Raw genomic sequence first — 21,485 nt, forward strand, 5'->3', positions numbered from 1 at the left:
GAAAGGTATAGGTTAATGTTAGTCAGGGCCATTCTTTTGTAGGGATTATTGAAAGTCAGATTGCGTTGCGCTATAGAATATTGTGTGTCAGTTTAAGCACAGTCTTGTATAATTGTTCTAAGGGGACGTTTCAAACCGATGTTCAAAGTGGCCCACATATGGTGCAACGCACACTTTCACACGTCGCATCATGAGTTGCCGAACTCTTTCGCACATTCCACTCTCTGTCCATATAGCGTCACAGGCGTCGTGAACACGCTGTGGAAGAGTCTGCGATCAGGAACTGGTTCAGCACACCCAACGCTTTTCAGACGCTTCCGAGAAGTAAAAATCCAGAGGGTTTAAGTCCAATGATCTATAAGGGGCGTTCAAAAAGAAACGAGCCGGGGCCTGGAGTGCGCAAACCGGTGACAGGAGGGTAGTATCGTGGCGTGTGTAACGAGGTGTGGTTCGGCCAGAGCGTGGAAAGTTCACAGCCCGTTGCTAGAGTGCACGCGTGCACGTCACGTGACTATACAGACTTAGCAGCAGCCTGCATCAATCGTCCAACGCTGCCAGTCGCATTGCAAACAATGATATGGAGGCGTCAAAAGAAGAGCAAAGAGGTGTTGCTCGTTTTCTGACAGCGGAAGGAGTAGGAGGAATGGACATTCATCGAAGAATGTCACAAGTGTACGGTGAACACTGCATGTTCCTTGCAAGGGTCAAGGCGTGACAAGCGCTTCAGGGAAGGACGGTCTGGAGCACCACACTGCATTACCGATGATATCGTCCAGTTGGTGGATGCACTCATTGTCCAGCACCGTCTAGTGACAGTGAAAGCCATAGCCGCCGTGGTCGGATTGAGCGTCGGAAGTGTTAACACCATTAGTGTGTGCAAATGGGAGCCGGCCGCTGTGGCCGAAGGGTTCTAGGCGCTTCAGCCCGGAACCGCGCTGCTGCTACGGTCGCAGGTTCGAATCCTGCCTCGGGCATGGATGTGTGTGATGTCCTTAGGCTAGTAAGGTTTAAGTAGTTCTAAGTCTAGCGGACTGATGACCTCAGATGTTAAGTCCGATAGTGCTTAGAGCCATTTGAACTATTTTGTGCAAATGGGTGCCCCACAGTCTTCAGCCACACCAGCAAGCATGTCAAATGGCCCACTATCTTGCTCATCTGCAGCGCTATGCTTGGGAAGGGAATGCGTTCCTGGCATGAGTGGTGGCTGGAGATGAGTCGTGATGTCATCACTTCGAACCAGAATCAAAACGACACATGTCTACAGTGGAAGCATCCAGGGTCACCATCACCAAAAAAAGCCAAGGCCACCCACACAAGTACAGGAAAGTTTATGCTGACGTTCTTCTTTGACCAAGATGGCCCCCTTCTGATTCACTTCCTGCAGGACGGGACAACAGTGAATGGCTAGAATTACTCGCAAACCTTGACCACTCTTCCCCAAGCGATCAAATCAATACGACTAGGCAATATCACGCGAGTGGGCATTCGGCTCCGTGACAATGCAAAGCCTGATACAGCCAACACTGTCGCGGCACTCGTGCAGAAATTCAAATAGGAGGTTCTCGGACACCCTCCACACAGTCCGGACCTCTCTCCCTGTGATTACGCCATTTTTGGTCCTCTTAAAAAGGCTCTGAGGGGCAAACGAATTCACCTCGGACGACGACGACGACGTCGTCCAGCTGTACGTGCGGAACTCGTTAACATCGCAGCCCCAGGAATTTTATGAAGCAGCCATTCACCGCCTTGTGTCACAGTGGGTCAAGTGTCTCAACAGCCAGGGTCAGTACTTCTAACATACAGGCACTGGTTTCTGTAATTATGGTTCAGATGGCTCTGAGCACTACGGAACTTAACAGCTGAGGTCATCAGTCCCCTAGAACTTAGAACTTCTTAAACCTAGCTAACCTAAGGACATCACCCACATCCATGCCCAAGGCAGGATTCGATCCTGCGACCACAGCGGACGCGCGGTTCCAGACTGAAGCGCCTAGAACCGCTCGGCCACTCCAATCGGCTGTAATTATGCCTCCAGCTCGTTTCATTTTGAACGCCCCTTATAGCAGGTCATGCTACAGGGCTTCCGCGTCCTGTCCAGAGTCCGGCGAAGGTTTTGTTTACGTGTCGGCAAACTGTAATGTGGAAGTGAGGTAGTGTTCCATCATGCAGAGACCACCTAACCTGTCGTATTGCCAAAGGCACATTTTCAACCAGCCCAGACAGAGGAAGTCCAGGTACATTGTTCAATCGAGGCATTGCGGAATAATAACCAGTCCAAATATGTGGTCGCCAAGATTCCCTTTCCACATATTGATTCTGAACCGATACTGATGAGACGCCTCAACCATTCCCTCAGGGATTTCTGTAGCCCACAGATGATGATTATGCAGATTGATCATACTAGTTCTGGTTAAGGTTGTCTCGTCGATAAAGAGTACTGTTGGCAGAACTCCCGTAATTGTGATGGTCTGCTGCGAAAACCATCGACAAAATCGTTTTCGTGGAGGGAAATACGCTTCTGATATTCCTTGCACTCGTTGCAGGTGACAGGAATAGCAGGAGTTGTCATGTAGGACACACGTAATCGTACTTCGACTTAACATTACGTTGGCAGGCCACTTGCCTGGAACTTGTACTGGAGTTCTTCTCAATATCCTGTAGAACCTAGTCCTCCAGATCTGGTGTACGCACAGTCCGCCATCTCCCAGCGTTTACGTCTGTCTGAAAGGAGACATTATCACATCAACGCCAAGAAAGGGCTTGAATGTCGTGTGATGTGGTTGGTGTCTGTGGGGGAGGGTACTACACTCCTGGAAATTGAAATAAGAACACCGTGAATTCATTGTCCCAGGAAGGGGAAACTTTATTGACACATTCCTGGGGTCAGATACATCACATGATCACACTGACAGAACCACAGGCACATAGACACAGGCAACAGGGCATGCACAATGTCGGCACTAGTACAGTGTATATCCACCTTTCGCAGCAATGCAGGCTGCTATTCTCCCATGGAGACGATCGTAGAGATGCTGGATGTAGTCCTGTGGAACGGCTTGCCATGCCATTTCCACCTGGCGCCTCAGTTGGACCAGCGTTCGTGCTGGACGTGCAGACCGCGTGAGACGACGCTTCATCCAGTCCCAAACATGCTCAATGGGGGACAGATCCGGAGATCTTGCTGGCCAGGGTAGTTGACTTACACCTTATAGAGCACGTTGGGTGGCACGGGATACATGCGGACGTGCACTGTCCTGTTGGAACAGCAAGTTCCCTTGCCGGTCTAGGAATGGTAGAACGATGGGTTCGATGACGGTTTGGATGTACCGTGCACTATTCAGTGTCCCCTCGACGATCACCAGTGGTGTACGGCCAGTGTAGGCGATCGCTCCCCACACCATGATGCCGGGTGTTGGCCCTGTGTGCCTCGGTCGTATGCAGTCCTGATTGTGGCGCTCACCTGCACGGCGCCAAACACGCATACGACCATCATTGGCACCAAGGCAGAAGCGACTCTCATCGCTGAAGACGACACGTCTCCATTCGTCCCTCCATTCACGCCTGTCGCGACACCACTGGAGGCGGGCTGCACGATGTTGGGGCGTGAGCGGAAGACGGCCTAACGGTGTGCGGGACCGTAGCCCAGCTTCATGGAGACGGTTGCGAATGGTCCTCGCCGATACCCCAGGAGCAACAGTGTCCCTAATTTGCTGGGAAGTGGCGGTGCGGTCCCCTACGGCACTGCGTAGGATCCTACGGTCTTGGCGTGCATCCGTGCGTCGCTGCGGTCCGGTCCCAGGTCGACGGGCACGTGCACCTTCCGCCGACCACTGGCGACAACATCGATGTACTGTGGAGACCTCACGCCCCACGTGTTGAGCAATTCGGCGGTACGTCCACCCGGCCTCCCGCATGCCCACTATACGCCCTCGCTCAAAGTCCGTCAACTGCACATACGGTTCACGTCCACGCTGTCGCGGCATGCTACCAGTGTTAAAGACTGCGATGGAGCTCCGTATGCCACGGCAAACTGGCTGACACTGACGGCGGCGGTGCACAAATGCTGCGCAGCTAGCGCCATTCGACGGCCAACACCGCGGTTCCTGGTGTGTACGCTGTGCCGTGCGTGTGATCATTGCTTGTACAGCCCTCTCGCAGTGTCCGGAGCAACTATGGTGGGTCTGACACACCGGTGTCAATGTGTTCTTTTTTCCATTTCCAGGAGTGTATTTTTGGTATAGCCGTGCTACATCTCTATCATTTCCATCTGTTTGGCCGTTCACAAACACCATCTGGGCTTGTTCCCGACATGAATTCTGCTGCGTACAGTACGCTGCATCAATAACATTCTGCAACACACGGCACCTGGTCAGAGGAACTTTAATTCGTCAGCGCCATCTACCATGGCAATGAGGCGTTTCCAGTCAGGAATCCGTACCTGCAATTTTTCTACTTTATTGATGTTCACCCGTATACTTAGTATAGAACACAAAGCATTCTTACGCGCCATCGCAGGCGAGCGGATTCGGCTGGCGTTTTGTGCTGTACGATGCCGAGAGGACACACCTTGAACCAACCTGAGGTCGTTATTCTCTTTCTCTGAATTAATAAATACCTGGAGAGGGCGAATATCTTCTCATTCGCCTCGTTCCCTGAAGCTGTGCCGTCTAAGACGATGGAATATAAATGGTAGTATATAACAACAGAAACGTCTCCTGACTGAAACACCAATGAAATAAATCGCACTGCCTCCATCCTCATTCCATATCATCAGTCTTCAGACTCGTTTGATGTTGCTTGCCAAGAATTCCTCTTCTGTGTCAACCTTTTCAGTTCAGAGCAGCTCTTGAAATTTACCTCTTAAATTATTTTCTGAATGTATTACAAACTCTGTCTCCCTCCACAGTTTATGAACGTATTTTTAGTAAGTAAAACTGATTTCTCATTACTGGCCTTCTGTTACAGTTATGTAACGGAAACGCAGTGGACAGAAAATAGTCATGTCAGGGAGACATCACGCTAATATTGTATAATACCAACTCTAGCCTTGCTAATAGACTTAATTCGATGTGCAAATAGAGTCCAGAAGTTTCTTCAGGTATGCAATATCCAGCAGAAGCTGCTCATTAATGATTACATTTAGAGCTACCGTGTTGTAGTTAGAGTTAGTTACATATTTCATGGATCATTTTGCACGATAGGTCGTAATGATGTGAAACGAGTCATTATACATTCACGTCGCCGCGAATTAATTTGTGCACACTGTTACATTCTGAACGTTTCTAATTTTTATTTTTTTTTTATTACAGAAAGAAAAAAGATACAAATGTGAGTTGCTAATTCCTACCCCCCACCTTTTAAACATTGCATAGTAGGAATTCCCCTACGGAATAGAAGTAGTTGTCAAAGAGAGACTTTCTCAGTTTCTTTACAAATTTTACTTTGCTGCCTGTCAGACCTTTTATATCACTGGTTAAGTAATCAAAAATATTACATGCAGCATTATGCACCCCTTTCTCTGTTGTAAAGACAACCTTAATGTGGAGTAATGAATGTCGTGTTTCCTTGTGATATTGTAATTATTTATATCATTGTCCCTTTACAAAAGGATATTATTTGCACCAAACTTTGTGAAGGAATAAATATACTGCGGAACAGTAGTCAAAATGCCCAACCCCTTAAACAGACCTACTTTACTGCGGTGATTTTGTATTTATTTATAGTATAGCGACAGTAGCATATATTGAGAAATACATACAGCTTGCAATCAGATACTGAAGGGTCTAGACACAAAGGAATTACAGACGTTGGCTGCGAGCGGGTATTGATCGAAATCAATGGGGAACGTTGAAAATTTGTACCTGACAGGTATTCGTAACCGCGTCTGCTGCATACTAGGCAGATGCACTGACCAAGTCATCTGGACACAGTAGTTGCAACTGTACCGAATACTGCCGCACGCCTCCCGCCAGACACAAATTCTCAGCTTATCGATACACAACCAAAGTAGTGCCGCTTGCCCATAATCCTCATTATTCGCGATATTTCGCATGTGCACTGAAAAGATCTTTGTGTGGTGTCTGTTCTTTCAGACATGTCATGTCATGTCTGGAACGCAACGCAGCAGTGATTCAGCGTGTCATGTATTCGACAAGTGCTTGGTAGGTTCCAGAGGTTTGTGGCACCGGATGCCTACGCACAGGTCACACACTTCCCGTAATTTACCGGTGGTTGGTTTGTTGGCGCGAGGCTGGCACCTTCGTTTCATTGGATTTAGATGAGCCGAATACGAAGGCCAAGACATCAATGTGAGTTCACTATCATGCTCCTCATACCACCGCAGCACGAGTTTGGCCTTGTGACACACACGGTTACGCTGCTGGAAGATGCTATCGCGGTTGGGGAAGACATCAAGCATAAAGGGTTACAGGTGGTCCCAAATAATGTTCTCGTAGTCCACAGCTATCATGGTGCCTTTGATTACTACCGCAGGTCCCACGGAAGCCCGAGTGAATGTTCCCATAACATAGCACCGCTCCCACCGGCCTGCGTCCGTGGCGCGCTGCGTGTTTCGAACAGTCGTTTGCCTGGATGACGGCGTACGTGGACACGGGCTTCATCGATCTGCTGTCCTATCTCGATATTCCCGTGCCCTGTGTAATCGTAACTGGCGATGTTTTTGGGTCAACATAAGAACACGTAAGGGTCCTCTGCTGCGGAACATTTATGTACGACACTGTGCGCTAAACGGTGTGCTTCAAAACACTTACACCTGCGACCTGCGCCAGCACTGTACACTGTCTTCATATCGGCCACAGATCGCTGCCTATCCTGCTTTAGAGAGCGGGCAAGCCTCCGATCCCTATGTTCTGTGATGAGATATGGACTTTTCTTCGCCTAATTGTGATTTCTGTATTCTTCAACCACTTACGATGGATGTTCACGACAGCAGGACGTGAACAGCCGACTAGCTTCGCCGCTTCTGAAATGCTCGCTGCCAGGCAGTGGGTCACAACAATCTGGCTTTTGTCAAAGTCGCATGTGGGCTGATTTCCGCATTTGCTCCGCTCATCGTCACTAGGGGATTCCCCATTCGTCCCTGCTAACGTTGGTTTACTTCTGTTACCGCGTCACGTGCCCTGAGCGCCACAAGGTAGCATAGAACCTCTCTGTGGCCAGGGTTCATAATGTTTTAGCTCATCAGTACATGTAAAAATCTAATATGTTCCAATTCTGAAAATTAATAATAACTAATGTGCAGAACATTTAACCTATAAAATTAGGACTTTTAATTAAAATTAAACTTAGCGAAAGCTTTTGACAATGTTGACTGGAATACTCTCTTTCAAATTCTAAAGGTGGCAGGGGTAAAATACAGGGAGCGAAAGGCTATTTACAATTTGTACAGAAACCAGATGGCAGTTATAGGGGTCGAGGGACATGAAAGGGAAGCCGTGGCTGGGAAGGGAGTGAGACAGGGTTGTAGCCTCTCCCCGATGTTATTCAATCCGTATATTGAGCAAGCAGTAAAGGAAACAAAAGAAAAATTCGCAGTAGGTATTAAAATCCATGGAGAAGAAATAAAAACTTTGAGGTTCGCCGATGACATTGTAATTCTGTCAGAGACAGCAAAGGACTTGGAAGAGCAGTTGAACGGAATGGACAGTGTCTTGAAAGGAGGATATAAGACGAACATCAACAAAAGCAAAACGAGGATGATGCAATGTAGTCGAATTAAATTGGGTGATGCTGAGGGAATTAGATTAAGAAATGAGACACTTAAAGTAGTAAATGAGTTTTGCTATTTGGGGAGCAAAGTGGTCGCAGTAGGGAGGATATAAAATTTTGCTATTTGGGGAGCAAAGTGGTCGACGTAGGGAGGATATAAAACGTAGACTAGCAATGGCAAGGAAAGCGTTTCTGAAGAAGAGAAATTTGTTAACATCGAGTACAGATTTAAGTGTCAGGAAGTCGTTTCTAAAAGTATTTGTATGGAGTGTAGCCATGTATGGAAGTGAAACATGGACGATAAATAGTTTGGACAAGAAGAGAATAGACGCCTTTGAAATGTGCTGCTACAGAAGAATGCTGAAGATTAGATGGGTAGATCACATAACTAATGAGGAGGTATTGAACATAATTGGGGAGGAGTTTGTGGCTGGCTCTGAGCACTATGCGACTTAACTTCTGAGGTCATCAGTCGCCTAGAACTTAGAACTAATTAAACCTAACTAACCTAAGGACATCACACACATCCATGCCCGAGGCAGGATTCGAACCTGCGACCGGAGCGGTCACGCGGTTCCAGACTGAAGCGCCTAGACCGCACGGCCACACCGGCCGGCGGGAGGAGTTTGTGGCACAACTTGAGAAGAAGAATGGACCGATTAGTAGGACATGTTCTGAGGCATCAAAGGGTCACAAATTTAGCATTGGAGGGCAGCGTGGAGGGTAAAAATCGTAGAGGGAGACCAAGAGATGAATACACTAAGCAGATTCAGAAGGACGTAGGTTGCAGTAAGTACTGGGAGATGAAGAAGCTTGCACAGGATAGAGTAGCATGGAGAGCTGCATCAAACCGGTCTCAGGACTGAAGACCACAACAATAGCAACAACAATTAAAATATACACATTTAATCAGCGTTCAACATGTAGTGAGTGAAGCCAATTGATAGCAGAGAAAGCAGCATAAATATAGTAAGTGAATGGTCGTGGGTACTTTCGTAGAGGGCAGTCTCTGACGATATGCTGAATGATTTGTTCTTGGGCCCCACAATCGCAGGCTGGAGAGTTTCGGAGTCTCCTCTTCTGCATCATAGCATTGCACCTGGCGTGACTGGTTCTTATCCTGTTCAGTTCCGTCCACTTCTCTACAGGTCAGAGGCTGGTAGGCTGCAATACGGATCTTGAACGCCTTAATGGTTTATTGTTGCTGCATTCCATCGCTTGCGCCGCTCTTCTTTGGTAACTTCTTTTTGTTTATTCCAGTATGACACAGCTGAGTGCGTCATACATAGCGGTCTGGACGAGATTTGTTTAAAGCTGTATGAACTGGAAGAGGTAGAATGTGGATTAACGTTTGTTCTATTTAAAAACCTTTAAAGAGTTTTCGCATAAAAAATTTGGAGACATTTCGTTTCAGCACACCCTCGTACAGTGATACGTTGGATGTTCAGGCCATGTAGTTACAGTGCTTAAAAATCGTGTAACTGACAAAATATTTTTTGAACGTCGTTTGAAACCAATTTTTATAAACGTTATGGACTCATTTTTTTTCCTAAAGGAAATGCAGTTCTGTTCTAGGATTACTTTTACTTCAGATGTTGATTTATTTTGTTTATCTTAAGTTTTGGTTACGATAGACCTATAACGAAGGATTAGTCACAAGTCTAAAACTACTAGTGCCAAATTATGACATTCATCATTAAGTGGCTGGAAGAGCTCACTTGTTACAAGTCTGAATATTTCTATACATTCACGGATGAAAGTTTAACATTATGATTCTTCATATTATGTCATATCACTTGACCAGAGTTTATACATTTCTCTAAATTTAGAATAGAAACTTACATCAAGTGCTTTTGTATACTTGTATGTGTTGATTGTTTGTGTCATATAGTTTTCTAATTTTCGTGTATTTAGATTTATCTATGGCGACCATTGTGAAGAATGTCGGCATCGAGGTGGCCTCTACCAGTTTTGGTTATTTTGTAGTTTTTATTTTCTTCTTCGTTAACTATAGTCTTTCAAATCTGTAGGTTAATAAAATTATGGGTACTGAATCAAAACTATCGTAGTAATACAAAGAAGACTTGTGAAACTCTATCGCATTTTTCCTGTGAACCATCACTGACATGGTTATCCCTCAACCTTCCAAAGTATCATAACGTCTATTAGAAAAGGGCAATTTGTATTACTTTCAGAGACGAGTGCGGCTGTGGGGACTCGGGAGCGCTACGAGAGGACGGCCATGTTACGTGTACGTGGCGCTGCTGCTGTTGCTGAGGGTTATTGTATTTTCCCTGTGGCCATTATTAATGTTGTTCTTTAGTTATTTGTATGATTATAGTGTATAATGTTTTGAACGAACCCGTGTTTACTAAACAGACAGTCCCTGTGCTAAATGTAGTTCAGCGATATTTTGTGCCTTGTCTGCAGATATCTGATTTGTTTCCATGTACTTACTTATGTGATTATTAGTCCTAGTGTTAACTGTGTATTGATGTATTCTAAATAAATAGCCATTTCAGTGTACTTAGGTGCACGGTGTTTCTTATTGTCTCATTGGATATACGAGAGCTGACTAAAATAAACTAGACTTCTGCCATTGCTAAGGGGATTAGTTGTCTTGAAGTCAAATGGCAATGATCTTGTTGTTCATTATACGCGTGACCCTGCATTTTGGAAAAAAAAAGAAAAAAAAGCAAGAAATATTTTGAACGTTGAGAATATCCGTACAATTGTGTACGGAGTCAGATGGGACGTACTTTGAAAGCGATCTCCACATCTGAAAAGATTTAACATGTACGCTGGAGCACCTGTCTCATATTTTGCAGATGTCACACACAATATTTTCTGGAGGAGAGCAAAAGAATGTCTCTTGTAACAGCTCGTCCACTGCCATTGATGTGGCCGATTTCGATGAATTTTGCAACATCACAGGAACACAGTTCAAACTCGAAAAATAGTTGCACAGAAATACGGCAAAATAATCTTTCCATTGTAATACAAGTAACACTTGTATCTGGAGCTACGTTTCTAGTTGTTCGCAGTGTCTTCTGGACTAACTCCCCTATAAGGTTTTAAAATTGTGTTCTTACGGAAAAAACCATGTTGAACTTGCGTATCATTTATTTACTCTAATGTACACCTCAAACAACTGACCTGAAACAAAAAAGTTGCATTGTCCTGCCTGCTTAGACAATCCCCAAGACAGTCTTAGAGTTCTGTGACTCCCTATGAAGCTGAAATTTATGGAACGTCCATTGATAGAATGTCTGACACGCCAAAAGACACGAACTAGGAAAAATGAACGAAATTCCATAAGAAGTCATGTCATACGAGGCTTCAGCAGCTCTCAAAACCTTATATTGTCAATTGTGGGGACGAGGAAAAAGGAGGGGGGGACTGGCTCGTTCCACTTGTTCTTGTGTAGAAAAATAACAGCAGTCGATCTCGTCGCTACAGCTCAAATCTAGATAGATGGTTAGTATGATACAATTTTAAAACATTTGTCCGCATGAAGTTCGAGGATGGACACCAGACATTATTGACACAGCACATTTATGTGCAACGAATACGTGGTTCGTGATTATAAGGGCAATAGCCCTAGAATATTGTTCCAAACGACGCCAGTGATTGGAAGTAAGCAAATCATCTAAGGCTTTCGCCCCACAAAAATTATCAGCTATACGTAGAACAAGTGATGCTGATGCTGAACTTCAGAGTTTGAGAAGATTTCTAATATTGCGTTTCCAGTTAAAGTTCTGATCAGTATGCCCACCAAGGAAGTATGAATAATCGCTTTTGTATGTTTCCTTTCCCCCATGCTGTACTGCAACTAACGATGACGTATCTTACCTTAGGCATAATGGAATGAGCTTTTTTTCCTATGTTAAGTGATAGATCAGATATCGAAAACCAATCGATAATGCTTTTGAATTTTTCATTTTGTGCTCGTTCTGTTGTTTCTCCTCAGTTGGGCTTGGATTGTGATGTTTTTAACATGTTAGGTCATTTATACATGGGAAGGATGGAACTGATCTCGGAATTGATCTCTGTGGAACATCATTAATAATTCGTCCGTAGCCAGATGAAGATTTATACCAATAGCGACATAAGTTATCTAATCTTTGCTTCCTATCAGTTAAATAGAAAGCAAACCGCTTGCCAACTATACATGTTGCTCCAAAAAGCTATTGCGATTTACGCAATCAAATGTCCTAGACAAATCACAAAAAATCCTTTTAAATTAAATCTTGTCATTCATATATTTTAGTAGACGGTCAGTTAAATGATAGATGGCGTTCGATCGTAGTCTCATGTGGAAGGAAAAGTTCATGTAAATGGAAAGCAAAGTTACAGGTTTGTAATAATACGTCGTGTTTCTCTTATAATAATTACATTACTGAGGTGGGTTAACTCCTACAAGTCTTTTGTATTATGTAAGCCACGAGCACGCCCTGTGTTAACACCAAACTGCTTGCACTTATCGGAGCTACAGCTGAGTTCGGGTACTACAAATTTGGATTCACGAGCTGGAGTCCGTCCATCAGCCCGCTGGCTGCTTTATTGCGGACCTCCACGATTTCCTGCCCTCTGTGATCAGTGCTATCAAGTCCTATGCTGCTGTTATCACTCAGCGTGTGTCACCGACCATCGTTTAGGTGATAGTGGAAGATCGTTCTTCTGCGAGGAGCAGCGTTTACCTTCACGGATCGAGAGCAGAGTACATATCTGTATGAAGATATAAGAACCTTAGCATCAAGGTGTGCTGCTTGCCAATTGGATGAATTGCAGCTGGTGAGTGACACTCATTGGCGTGCAATTTCTGGAGCAATTGCCGCGCCACGGATTTATAGAAGCTTACTTCAGTTTCATACCTGCGTGTGGCAACGAAATGTTTTCTAGAACTTCATCAAAATCGTTCGAAAAGAAATGGCTGTAATGTTTTGGAGCTATAACAAATCAGTAAACATAGAAGGCTAGAGAACATCAGATGAAACTGATTCATTCTTTCACAATACTGAAAGGGTATTCGGTTTTTGTTGTAATAAAAACAGGGGTGAGATCTTACGAAAAGTTGTAGCTACACTAAATATTCAGGACATATTAGATACACTAACGTAATTTACGCGTTAAAGAGTTGATACAATTTCGATACGACCTGAACTGTACCGTCTAGTTGAATAGACTCAGAGAGCGAACGTGCTTGGTGACTGTCCATTAGTGACTGAATTGTATAACATTCAGATTTTTAGCAAGAGAGTTACATACAGGCTTCATGTACATAAACTACATCTGATTGGGATAGGGAGCTATAGACTGTAAGCCCCTCCCGGTATTAGTTATTACAAGTTTGTTGCTGAATAGTTTGATGTCACACTGTTAGGCATCAGACTTGAATTTTAAGGAGAGCACTGGAAGATCTACGACCAAGGTACACATGCCCTGTTGAGACATCTATTATTTCTGAATAACATTTCTACATTAAGAAAAATGATAAACAGGTACCTTGAAATTGCACACAATTTAAATGAAGTCCGAATTTATTGAGATTTACACACAAAAAGGTCCCTATGTTGCCTAACTCACATTCACATCACGGTTCCATTTATAAAATTAAACGTGAATTAGCCATTGATCTTAGGATCGATACTTTCACCTTAAAATTAACATTCTTTCATCAAATGCGAAATTAGTACTCTACAGCTGTCATGCTTTGGTACCGGGGTCCTACAGCGCCCAGTCGCGATCGACTCGGTACTCCCGCTCAGACCATATTGACTCGCATTCGCGAGCGCCAGAGTCGTCAGGCATACAAAAAGACACCTCTCTCGCAATACGGGACATGCCCACGTTGTGTGTGCTGCTGAAGCCTGAGAGAGATAAGTGAGGATAGATAGATTCAATAGTTTAAGTATATGATTGATATCCAGGATTCATCTTCCTTAATATAAGACTGCACGTCATAGACCACTGCGTTCTACCCAGTATCAATGCCCCATTCAAGCTGTAAGGGATCTGCAAATGTGGAAAATGCAGCCAACGTGTGCAGTGGAGAACTGTGCTGTATAGAGACTAGGACTGTCAATATTTTTAAAAATATCGGGAATCCACTACATAGATATTTAAAAAAGAACCATATGAGCTCTCGACATGTCGATAGAAATGATCGATATGTCGATATATTGACGGAAAAAGATATCAACGTACCTGCAGTCTTGCAGCTGTATAAATATTTGTTTTATTATTAGATATTCTGTAAATCAACAAGCTAGCATCCTGTCTATCCCCCTTACAGTAAGGATTGAAAGGAAAACGCTGCATGTTCAACTTGGCGATAGCCATTTCGCTAACGATGGCAACCGCATGAAAGCGGGACAATAGAAGGGGTCTGATGGGTCCATCGTTCGGTTTCGTCACATATCGTATTTGTCCAGAACACTTCATGTTATTTCCTTTTTTTCCCAGAAGCCAGCGACCTAGCAGTTGTAGTGTTAAAATTGCGTGGCGAAGCTAAACGTTGCATTTTCTGTTGGTAGCGCCGAGCGCCGATTACGTCAGCATTTCCCCTCAAACGTCTCCGCTGCCATTCCCAGTGCCACGTATAATTGCTTCTCACAGTTGGAGAGAAAGATTGGCCGTGAAGGATTGTTACTACTTCTTGAGCGATCAAGAAGTAGTAACAATCCTTCACACAGTGAAATTAAAATTATGTCCTACTACAATTTAAAAAGAACTAATCCAAATATTTTTCGGAAAATTGTGAAAAAAATATAAAATATAAAATAAAAAAATCGGTACTCTATATTGCCATTATGGTATCAATATACAGGGAGAAAAATATCGACTGTATATATCGATATCTTTTGGGAAACAGACTATATATTTATATATCAACAGCCCCAATAGGGAGTTTCAAAGGGCTTTGCATCAAGTATCTAGATGTGATTAGATGAAATCATGAGGAATAACTTTTGTTAAGAGGAAAAATGTTCGCTGTGTCTTCCCGACGATGGTAGGCGTCCTTTTGGTATTCGATGGCCCTGGGATGATGCGATTACACCGAACTACGGGTAGCAGGGTGTATTACCTGGGTACGCAACATGCAGCTATAACAGCAAATTGTAGAGTGATTTTCAAGAAAACCTTAACAACGAGTATCTGTAAGCGGGGAAAGGTATTTTAGAAGCGAATTAGGAATTATAGTTGTGCTGGCTCACTTCCTTTCGTACGGGCAGATGATGACTGATAAACAACGCAGAAGACATATGCACGCTTCAGAGTAGGTCTACCAACGCCTTGTCGCTTCTCAGGGGCGTAACCAACACAAAAGGACGCCTATCGTCGCTCCGTAGTGTCAGCGAACATTTTGTCTCAAAGTTGTTCCCCGTGACTTGAGCTATCATCGTTAAACATTTAATGCAAACGCTTGCAAACATCCAATATAGTTGAGACAGTCCATTATTTAGTGACAGAAAGAGGATACACGATAGTTATGTTATTAGCCAAAGGACAAGTTTAGCAGGGAGAAGACTGAAGGAGAAGTAGGCATTGTTGCAGATAATTCGAACAATTCCTCACTTCTCCCCTCAAAACCGACTTACAAGCAGGAACTGTATAATAACACCCACATCCGCTCCCGGCACTACTGTGAACTGCATAGCAGACGGCACTCCGCATTGTATCACTTTCCAATCGAGCATGGATGCGGGAAGAATGATGGCTAAAATACGTTTATGCACGCTGTAATCTCTCTAATCGTGCCTTCACTGTCTAATCTGAGTGATATATCAGTGTCTCTAGTATGTTTCTAGTTTCAGCACTTAATACTTGTTTTTGGAACTTTTTAAGTAGGCTCTCTCCGGACGTCTTGGAGCTATCTTCAAGCGTCAGACAGTTCAGGTTTTTCAGCATTTGCGTGATACTCTCCCGTGAGTCGATTAAAGATGTGACCATTTGTGATGACCTTCTTTGCATACTTTCATTATCCCTTATGAATCCTATTCGATATGGATCCAAAACATATGCTGCTTATGTATGGGTCGCACGGATGTTTCGTAAACACAGTATACTATTCATGAACTGAATTTTGCCACCTGCGTACCTGCAAATGAGCCTCTCTGATCTGATCTTTTCATCAAATATTCGCACTAATAGTTTCCTGCAAGTGACTCACTGATAGTGCAGTTGCACAGTACTATTGTTTGGCGTTTTTTGAAGTGAATAATTTCACATTTTTCAGCATTTAAAGTGATGTTTCCACCAACGGCAGTACAGGAAAAATACTCAGGTAGAAATCACTACGAAGTTTATTGTAACACACACAAACAATCTTCTCTAATGGGAGTTTATGTGGAACACAATAATTGAAAATAAGTCTCTTCTTGCATATTAAAAGAAGAACAGTAATATGTGAAGACCTGGCAGTGTCACAGCAATCTGAAAGTTCCAAAATCCAATATCCATACACTACGCGTGCCACAATCAATCCAGAAGGGAAGTGCAGAAGATAACGTCCTAGAAGATGAGAAAACGTATAAAATCATGGATATGGCAGTGGTTAGAAAATGTAGAAATATGGATACAAAGAGAATCATACAGCCAACAGTTGCACGTCAAAAGTGTATTCATACTTTTACCTAGGTTTTGACACATATAAACTACTTCCGAGGAAGAAAGAATTATATTTGTCGAAACCTAGGTAAAAATTTGAATAAACTTTTGATGCCCACCTGATTGGCTGTATGATTCCCAGTGTAGGCCAAAGTTGGTCCAAAAGGGATGCACAAAAGTTTAAATACGGCATGCTGCCAGTGAAAAACAAATATTGTAAAGTCCAACTGCTGCTCATGACGTTCGAGGCCACGTCTCTTTGGTGTAGAGTCCACTAATGGTGTAGGTCAATAGCTGGCAGCTCCTGGAGGCAAAAGCTTACGTGGACGGCGTCTTCATTGTAGCAGTACCTCCAGATACTCATACTGATTGTAGGAATGCTTTCACAAGTGGCGCCTGGCCCAGAAAACTCGAAGTTAACTGCCCAACCACAGCCTGAGCACTGGGCTAAATACCGCTTGAACGCCAGGTTACTGCAGGTACTACTTTTGGCCACTTGACCCAAGGAGGAAAAAAGGTCCACAAAGCCAGTGATGTATGGCGGCACTTGGGTTGCAGCCGGATGGCCGGGTGGAGCACGACTGTCTCTTGTCTGTCGTTGGAAGAGCTGTCCCCTGCGAGGTAAGTGCCTGCATAATCCGTCATTGTTGTTGGTTGCTGGCCTTTTTTTGTGGGTTTAGGGCGTACAACTACAGTGGTCATTAGCACCCAGACTAAAAATTATGAATGCACTGCGAGGCACAATGTTAAAACAGCAACTAAAAAGGACAACACTATAAAAGGCATATTAACAGGCAAGGGATTAAAAGAAAACAGCATAATCAAATGTACTTAGGTTGTCAAATGGATAAAACGAAGAACGCGAGCAGCTGCTCCTGGGTCATCCGCTAAACTTTCATCCAGAGTACATGGCAGGCCAAGATCAATGCGCAGTGTATTAAAATTCGGACAGGACGTTAAAATGTGGCTTACCGTCAGCAATTGCCCACATGGGCAGAACGGCGCCGGCGCAGCCGTGAGCAGATGGCGGTGGCTGAACCGGCAGTGTCCAATCCGTAACCGGGCCAAAACGACCTCCTCCCGCCGAGAAGGGCGTGAAGAGGTCGTCCAAGCTGGGGGAGAGGTTTCAAGCCCAAAGCTTGTCTTCAGTAAGTGTAGACCAATTGGCATGCCACAGCGATAAAATGCGCTGACAAATGACCCTGCTAAAATGAGATGAATGCACACAACAAGAAGCTGTCCGAGGCTGGAGGACCGCAGCCTTGGCCACGGCATCTGCAGCTTCGTTCCCAGGGATACCGACATGGCCAGGAACCCACATGAAGGTAACCGGAGAACCGTCGTCCGCCAGGTGCTGTAGAGAGCGTTGGATCCGGTGCACGAAAGGGTGAACCGGATACGCATCACCGAGGCTCTGGATGGCGCTCAGGGAATCAGAGCAGATGACATAAGCAGAATGTCGGTGGCGGCGGATGTAAAGAACAGCCTGATAGAGGGAAAATAGCTCAGCTGTGAAGAACGAACAATGGCCATGGAGCCGGTATTTGAAACTGTGTGCCCCGACAATAAAAGAACACCCGACACCGTCATTGGTCTTAGAGCCATCTGTATAAACGAAGATCGTATTAATGAACTTCGAACGAGGTTCCACAAACCGCGAGCGGTATACCGAAGCCCCAGCTTCGGTATACCTCCTTTGGTCCTTTGGGAGCGATCTGAGGTGAAGGTGAACGCGAACCTGAGCCTGTAGCCAAGGTGGCGTTTGGCTCTCGCCCACTCTAAAGGTTGCAGGGAGTGGAAAATCAAGTTCCTGAAGGAGGCGACGAACGCGAACTCCAGGGGGTAGCAGGGCAGATACATGCAACCCGTATTGACGGTCGAGAGAGTCGTCAAAAAAGGAACGATAAGACGGGTGGTCGGTCATTGATAATAGCCGACAGTCATACGGACAAAGCAGTATATCGCGCCGGTAGGTTAGTGGCAATTCACCGGCTTCAGCACGTAGACTCTCGACGGGACTAGTACAGAACGCTCCGATTGCAAGACGTAACCCCCTATGTTGTATAGAGTTGAGGCGGCGTAAGATGGACGGCCGTGCAGAGGAGTATACAAAGCTCCCATAATCCAGCTTTGAGCGGACGATCGACCTATATAGGCGAAGTAGGACTGTTCGATCCGCTCCCCACGACGTACCGCTGAGAACACAGAGGACATTTTGGGAAGGGGTACAACGGACAGCCAAATATGACACATGTGGAGACCAGGTAAGTTTCCTGTCAAATGTAAGACCTAAAAATTTTGTTGTCTCCACGAATGGGAGAGCAACGGGACCGAGATGTAAGGACGGTGGGAGAAACTCTTTGTAGCGCCAGAAGTTAATACAAACCGTCTTCTCGGCAGAAAAACGGAAGCCATTGGCGACACTCCAGGAGTAAAGACGGTCAAGACAAGACTGAAGACAGCGCTCCAGGAAACATGTACGCTGCGCGCTGCAGTAGATGGTAAAATAGTCCACAAAAACGGAGCCTGATACATCAGCTGGGAGGCAATCCATTATTGGATTGATCGCTATGGCGAAGAGAGCGACGCCCAAAACTGAGCCCTGTGGCACCCCATGCTCCTGGCGAAAGGCGTCGGACAGGACAGAACCCACACGGACTGGATATTTGGGCAGTAGTTTTTAGTTACATCAACTGCAAATTCTTCATTATAGATGACTTTATCATAAGCGAGAGTCTGAGGTTACTATTAATACTGTCTGTCAGGTCACTGATATACACCAAGAACAGAAAGGGTCCAAACACATCCCCTGGGGCAAACTTGTTTACTTCTATATCTGTTGATGACTCGCCATCCAAGGTAACATAACGAGTGAAGTGAAGTGGCACACTGGTTAGTAGACTGGACTCACATTTTGGAGGACAACGGTTCAGATCGCCATCTGGTCATCCAGATTTAAGTTTTCCATGATTTCCATAAATAGCTAAGGCAATTGCCAGGAAAAGAAGTTGCAACCTCCCCAAGAAGAAATCATCAATTCATGGTAATGGATCAAATGCTTTTCGGAAATCAAGGAGTACTGCAGCCTTGATTCTTTGATTTGCAGGATGTCATATGAGAGAAACAGGAGTTTAGATTCGTTTGCCCCATATTTTTGGAATGCACTGTGGTTGGCATGGAGGTAATAATTCTTTTAGAGATACTCATAACGTCTGACCTCAGAATGCTTTTTAAATTCGGCGTTCTATGATATTGGACGGTATTTATATGGATCGTTTCTGCTGTCCTCGTAAACATGACGTGTGCTTCCCTCCTGCTAGTGGACATGGGCTCTATGGAACTTACTGGTTTAAAAAGCAAGCCATTCAGCTACAAATTCTATTTATAATCTGACAAGTATTCCATTGGGCTCTGTGGACTCATTCAGTTTTAGCTATTTCAAGTGTTAACGAAGTGTCTAATATAATTTTGCAGTGGTGCGAGGATTAAACTCAGCTAGTACTGCAATATCTTCCTTTGTAATACGTAGAAATGTACAAGGGTTCCTAGAACATCGATCGTGACCGTTTCACACATAATATCGTAAGTACAATGAACAGATGGAACCATGTTGATTCGGTGTTGCGAGACTTTCGAAAAGCGTTTGACTCACTACCACAAAGACACCTTCTGTTTAAAATACGTTGCCGTAGAATATCTAACCAGATTTTTAAAGATCCGAAAATTTCCTGAATGGAAGGTTATCTACGCACACAAAAGTAATATCTGATGTGTCCCAGGGGGTGTATAGGACTGTTGCTGTTCATGTTATAAAAAAAGGGCCACAGAGGAAAATTATCCTAATAATATACTGGAGTAAATTGCGAAAAACGTGCAGACATAAATTTTTCAGCTAATGTAGAAAGCATCCAATTACTAAGCTGGCATGGTTACGTATTACGGACACCATAACGCAGGCAACAGTTAGTCGTCATTTGGACACAATGTAAATTTCATATAAAGTTTTTAGAAGTCTCGTAATATACTTTAACGAAGATTACTGTAACAATTTTCCTAGGATATTTTTTAATTTGTTAGTATTAAACCTGTAAGTAAAGTTGTTGTGGAGAACAGTGAAGGAAATTTAGATGTAGGGAATGTCGCTGCTCGTAGCCAGAGGACAAATGCTAGTGAACCACAAGACGTCAGATATCAGCGGAATACTCATGAATTTTATTTAAACTCAACTCGTATAGGGGAGGAAAATGCACCGACGAGTGATGTAACATTATTCACACCATATTAAATCAACTCGCAAGCGACCATAGGTAGCATATTTTCCTGAAGATGATAGCGGAAGATGCGCTAGTGTGTATTCCGAAAAATTTATTCGACATCATGTCAACCGAACCCAGCGAACAAAATCTGAAAGATCCACAAGCCTCTATCGCGTCATCTATGTCCGATTTGCAAGTAATATTAAAAGCTGTTTGTGACATACATGCGAACATGTGCAGTTTGGGCGCAGAGTTGTGCAATGACTTAACAGAGAAGTTTGACAATTTGAGCCCAACGTTAAGCGTGGGCCTGTTGTGGCGGGTGGTGTATTTGCGTGTGTTGTGTTGTACAGTTTCAGCAAGATTACAGTAAAACTAGTTACTTATTATTAATGTAACATGAGTTTTTATTTAATCACTGCTTTTCCCGTCTAATGATCGTTACTTTGTTAAATGAAATCTCCACCTGGGAACGTGTAGCAATGTTGTCTGTAAAGCAGTGTAAATGTCACTAAATTCATTCACAAAAGTAATTATTTATAACCAGCAAATAATCTAAATGCATGATAAGTAATCTGAACTAAACAAGAGTAATGATTTTTAGTAATTTCAGTGCTGTTGTTTAAAGGACACTTTGCTAGTTGCAGATCGTTTATCGAATTCAGCGCTACTGTTATTTGAGGTAACAACACTTTTCTTTAAGCAAAATGAACAGTTTTGTCTCACAATACCACACGTAACAACATTAATGTATTTTCCTGTCGAAATACTTCATAAAAGTAGTTACGAAATAGCCGGGCTTCACACATCAGCAGATAAGAATTTATATGTAAGATGCTGTTGGCATTCAGAGTTTAACTGAAATTTATTACCTCATAGTGGGTCCTCGAC

General features: G+C 44.0%; 1 protein-coding gene across 1 annotated transcript in view; it reads left to right on the forward strand.

The window, feature by feature from the left end:
* LOC126259784 (uncharacterized) overlaps positions 1-10,150 on the forward strand; it is a 103,568-nt gene extending 93,418 nt beyond the window's left edge. Inside the window, exon 5 of the mRNA XM_049956792.1 lies at positions 9,924-10,150. The gene's annotated coding sequence lies outside the window, so the exon portion shown is untranslated. The remainder of the gene's footprint in view (positions 1-9,923) is intronic.
* The last annotated feature ends 11,335 nt before the right edge of the window (positions 10,151-21,485 follow it).

Source organism: Schistocerca nitens, chromosome 5 (genome assembly GCF_023898315.1).
Source record: "Schistocerca nitens isolate TAMUIC-IGC-003100 chromosome 5, iqSchNite1.1, whole genome shotgun sequence".
Taxonomy (NCBI): Eukaryota; Metazoa; Arthropoda; class Insecta; order Orthoptera; family Acrididae; genus Schistocerca; species Schistocerca nitens.